Raw genomic sequence first — 6,000 nt, forward strand, 5'->3', positions numbered from 1 at the left:
GTATTTCCAAGTCTAATTCTGTCACTAAACCCATACCTGTCACCCAGCGCCTAAATACTAGGCCTCAAATTTATATCCTGCTAAATCTCTCGTTACCGCTGTCCTGTTGTAGCTGGGAAAGTTATTTAGTGTCCGTCAAAGCACATTTTTTGTTCTGGGTTGAAATACAATTCCCAATTTAGCAATTTCATAATTTAGTGGTTTCTGCTATATCAGAGCTATTTGAAATCTATCCCTAAAAGGGTATATAATATTCAAGGTGCACATTGGGTCATTCAGAATAACTTCACACACACCCGCTACTGTGTATTTCCAAGTCTAATTCTGTCACTAAACCCATACCTGTCACCCAGCGCCTAAATACTAGGCCTCAAATTTATATCCTGCTAAATCTCTCGTTACCGCTGTCCTGTTGTAGCTGGGAAAGTTATTTAGTGTCCGTCAAAGCACATTTTTTGTTCTGGGTTGAAATACAATTCCCAATTTAGCAATTTCATAATTTAGTGGTTTCTGCTATATCAGAGCTATTTGAAATCTATCCCTAAAAGGGTAGATCATATTGAAGGTGCACATAGGGTCATTCAGAATAACTTCACACACACCCGCTACTGTGTATTTCCAAGTCTAATTCTGTCACTAAACCCATACCTGTCACCCAGCGCCTAAATACTAGGCCTCAAATTTATATCCCGCTAAATCTCTCGTTGCCGCTGTCCTGTTGTAGCTGGGAAAGTTATTTAGTGTCCGTCAAAGCACATTTTTTGTTCTGGGTTGAAGTACAATTCCCAATTTAGCAATTTCATAATTTAGTGGTTTCTGCTATATCAGAGCTATTTGAAATCTATCCCTAAAAGGGTATATAATATTCAAGGTGCACATTGGGTCATTCAGAATAACTTCACACACACCCGCTACTGTGTATTTCCAAGTCTAATTCTGTCACTAAACCCATACCTGTCACCCAGCGCCTAAATACTAGGCCTCAAATTTATATCCTGCTAAATCTCTCGTTACCGCTGTCCTGTTGTAGCTGGGAAAGTTATTTAGTGTCCGTCAAAGCACATTTTTTGTTCTGGGTTGAAGTACAATTCCCAATTTAGCAATTTCATAATTTAGTGGTTTCTGCTATATCAGAGCTATTTGAAATCTATCCCTAAAAGGGTATATAATATTCAAGGTGCACATTGGGTCATTCAGAATAACTTCACACACACCCGCTACTGTGTATTTCCAAGTCTAATTCTGTCACTAAACCCATACCTGTCACCCAGCGCCTAAATACTAGGCCTCAAATTTATATCCTGCTAAATCTCTCGTTACCGCTGTCCTGTTGTAGCTGGGAAAGTTATTTAGTGTCCGTCAAAGCACATTTTTTGTTCTGGGTTGAAATACAATTCCCAATTTAGCAATTTCATAATTTAGTGGTTTCTGCTATATCAGAGCTATTTGAAATCTATCCCTAAAAGGGTATATAATATTCAAGGTGCACATTGGGTCATTCAGAATAACTTCACACACACCCGCTACTGTGTATTTCCAAGTCTAATTCTGTCACTAAACCCATACCTGTCACCCAGCGCCTAAATACTAGGCCTCAAATTTATATCCTGCTAAATCTCTCGTTACCGCTGTACTGTTGTTGCTTGGAAAGATATTTAGTGTCCGTCAAAGCACATTTTTGTTCTGGGTTGAAATACAATTCCCAATTTAGCAATTTCATAATTTAGTGGTTCCTGCTATATCAGAGCTATTTGAAATCTATCCCAAAAAGGGTATATAATATTCAAGGTGCACATAGGGTCATTCAGAATAACTTCACACACACCCTCTACTGTGTATTTCCAAGTCTAATTCTGTCACTAAACCCATACCTGTCACCCAGCGCCTAAATACTAGGCCTCAAATTTATATCCTGCTAATCTCTCGTTACCGCTGTACTGTTGTTGCTGGGCAAGATATTTAGTGTCCGTCAAAGCACATTTTTTGTTCTGGGTTGAAATACAATTCCCAATTTAGCAATTTCATAATTTAGTGGTTCCTGCTATATCAGAGCTATTTGAAATCTATCCCAAAAGGGTATATAATATTCAAGGTGCACATAGGGTCATTCAGAATAACTTCACACACACGCTTCTGTGCATTTCCAAGTCTAATTCTGTCACTAAATCCATACCGGTCACCCAGCGCCTAAATACTAGGCCTCAAATTTATATCCCGCTGAATTTGAATACAATACATTGGGCCAAATAATATATTTGTTGTTGTGGTGAACCATAACAATGAGAAAAACATCTAGTAAGGGACGCGGGACTGTGGACATGGTCGTGGTGGTGTTAGTGGACCCTCTGGTGCTGGGAGAGGACGTGGCCGTTCTGCCACATCCACACGTCCTAGTGTACCAACTACCTCAGGTCCCAGTAGCCGCCAGAATTTACAGCGATATATGGTGGGGCCCAATGCCGTTCTAAGGATGGTAAGGCCTGAGCAGGTACAGGCATTAGTCAATTGGGTGGCCGACAGTGGATCCAGCACGTTCACATTATCTCCCACCCAGTCTCTGCAGAAAGCGCACAGATGGCGCCTGAAAACCAACCCCATCAGTCCTGTCACATCACCCCCAATGCATACCAGGGAAACTGTCTCAGCCTCAAGTTATGCAGCAGTCTCTTATGCTGTTTGAAGACTCCGCTGGCAGGGTTTCCCAAGGGCATCCACCTAGCCCTTCCCCAGCGGTGAAAGACATAGAATGCACTGACGCACAACCACTTATGTTTCCTGATGATGAGGACATGGGAATACCACCTCAGCATGTCTCTGATGATGACGAAACACAGGTGCCAACTGCTGCGTCTTTCTGCAGTGTGCAGACTGAACAGGAGGTCAGGGATCAAGACTGGGTGGAAGACGATGCAGGGGACGATGAGGTCCTAGACCCCACATGGAATGAAGGTCGTGCCACTGACTTTCACAGTTCGGAGGAAGAGCAGTGGTGAGACCGAGCCAACAGCGTAGCAAAAGAGGGAGCAGTGGGCAAAAGCAGAACACCCGCCGCCAAGAGACTCCGCCTGCTACTGACCGCCGCCATCTGGGCCCGAGCACCCCAAAGGCAGCTTCAAGGAGTTCCCTGGCATGGCACTTCTTCAAACAATGTGCTGACGACAAGACCCGAGTGGTTTGCACGCTGTGCCATCAGAGCCTGAAGCGAGGCATTAACGTTCTGAACCTGAGCACAACCTGCATGACCAGGCACCTGCATGCAAAGCATGAACTGCAGTGGAGTAAACACCTTAAAACCAAGGAAGTCACTCAGGCTCCCCCTGCTACCTCTTCTGCTGCTGCCGCCTCGGCCTATTCTGCTGCTGCCGCCTCGGCCTCTTCCTCCGCCTCTGGAGGAACGTTGGCACCTGCCGCCCAGCAAACAGGGGATGTACACCAACACCACCACCACCACCTCCGTCACCAAGCGTCTCAACCATGTCACACGCCAGCGTTCAGCTCTCCATCTCACAAACATTTGATAGAAAAGCGTAAATTCCCACCTAGCCAACCCTCGATCCCTGGCCCTGAATGCCAGCATTTCTAAACTACTGCCTATGAAATGCTGTCATTTAGGCTGGTGGACACAGACAGCTTCAAACAGCTCATGTCGCTTGCTGTCCCACAGTATGTTGTTCCCAGCCGGCACTACTTCTCCAAGAGAGCCGTGCCTTCCCTGCACAACCAAGTATCCGATAAAATCAAGTGTGCACTGCGCAACGCCATCTGTGGCAAGGTCCACCTAACCACAGATACGTGGACCAGTAAGCACGGCCAGGGACGCATATATCTCCCTAACTGCACACTGGGTAAATGTAGTGGCAGCTGGGCCCCCAGGGCGGAGAGCTGTTTGGCGCACGTCCTTCCGCCGCCAAGGATCGCAGGGCAACATTCTTTGCCTCCTGTTGCCACCTCCTCCTTCTCGGCTTCCTCCTCCTCTTCTTCCACCTGCTCATCCAGTCAGCCACACACCTTCACCACCAACTTCAGCACAGCCCGGGGTAAACGTCAGCAGGCCATTCTGAAAACTCATATGTTTGGGGGACAGGCCCCACACCGCACAGGAGTTGTGGCGGGGTTATAGAACAACAGACCGACGAGTGGTTGCTGCCGGTGAGCCTCAAGCCCGGCCTGGTGGTGTGTGATAATGGGCGAAATCTCGTTGCAGCTCTGGGACTAGCCAATTTGAAGCACATCCCTTGCTTGGCGCATGTGCTGAATTTGGTGGTGCAGAAGTTCATTCACAACTACCCCGACATGTCGAGCTGCTGCATAAAGTGCGGGCCGTCTGTTTCGCGCTTCCGGCGTTCACATCCTGCCGCTGCTCGCCTGTCTGCGCTACAGCGTAACTTCGGCCTTCCCGCTACACCGCCTCATATGCGACGTGCCCACCAGGTGGAACTCCACCTTGCACATGCTGGACAGACTGTGCGAGCAGCAGCAGGGCCATAGTGGAGTTTCAGCTGCAGCACGCACAGGGTCAGGTCGCACTACAGAACAGCACCACTTCACCACAATGACTGGGGCCTCATGCGAGACATGTGTGCCCTGGTTGCGCTTTTTCGAGTACTCCACCAAACATGGCCAGTGGCGGACTGACGCACGTTATCAGCGTTACAATACCACTTCTATGTCTCCTTGAGAAAACACTTAGGGAGATGATGGAAGAGGAGGTGGCCCAGGAGGAGGAGGAGGCAGGAGGAGGAGAAGAGGGGTCAATTTTTAGCACTTTCAGGCCAGTCTCTTCGAAGTGACTCAGAGGGAGGTTTTTGGCAACAGCAGAGGCAGGTACAAATGTAGGCCAGCCAGGGCCCACTACTTGAGGACGAGGAGGACGAGGAGGAGGAGGAGGTGGAGGAGGATGAGGATGAAGCATGGTCACAGCGGGGTGGCACCCAACGCAGCTCGGGCCATCACTGGTGCGTGGCGGGGGGAAAGGCAGGACGATGACGATACGCCTCCCACAGAGGACAGCTTGTCCTTACCCCTGGGCAGCCTGGCACACATGAGTGACTACATGCTGCAGTGCCTGCACAACGACAGCAGAGTGCCCACATTTTAACGTGTGCGGGACTACTGGTTGCCACCCTGCTGGATCCACGGTACAAAGACAATGTGCCCACCTAATTCCTACACTGGATCGTGATAGAAGATGCGCGAGTACAAGCGCACGTTGGAGAACGCGCTACTGAGGCGCATTCCCAAATGTCACAGGGGAACAAGTGGAAGCCCAAGGCCAAGGCAGAGGAGGAGCAAGAGGTCGCCAAGGCAGCTGTGTCACGGCCAGCTCCTCTGAGGGCAGGGTTAGCATGCAGAGATGTGGAAAAGTTTGTCAACACGCCACAGCTAACTGCACCACCACTTGATACGCAACGTGTTAGCAGGAGGGGCAACATTTCAATACAGGTGGAACAGTACGTGTGCACAACCCCTCCACTACGGACTGATGGTTCGGCCCTATTCAACTTCTGGGTCTCTAAATTGTCCACGTGGCCAGAGCTAGCCTTTTATGCCTTGGAGGTGCTGGCCTGCCCGGCAGCCAGCGTTTTGTCTGAACGTGTATTCAGCACGGCAGGGGGCGTCATTACAGACAAACGCAGCCGCCTGTCTACAGCCAATGTGGACAAGCTGACGTTCATAAAAATGAACCAGGCATGGATCCCACAGGACCTGTCCGTCCCTTGTCCAGATTAGACATTAACTACCTCCCCATAACCATATATTATTGGACTCCAGGGCACTTCCTCATTCAATCCTATTTTTATTTTCATTTTACCATTATATTGCAAGGCTACCCAAAGTTGAATGAACCTCTCCTCTGCCTGTGTGCTAGGCCTAAATATATGCCAATGGATTGTTGCAGTGGTGGCTGACGTGAAGCCTCATTCTCTGCTATGACATGCAGACTGATTCTCTGGTGACATGAAGCCAGATTGTCTGTTACGGGACCTCTCTCCTCTGCCT

Source organism: Bufo gargarizans, chromosome 4 (assembly GCF_014858855.1).
Source record: "Bufo gargarizans isolate SCDJY-AF-19 chromosome 4, ASM1485885v1, whole genome shotgun sequence".
NCBI lineage: Eukaryota > Metazoa > Chordata > Amphibia > Anura > Bufonidae > Bufo > Bufo gargarizans.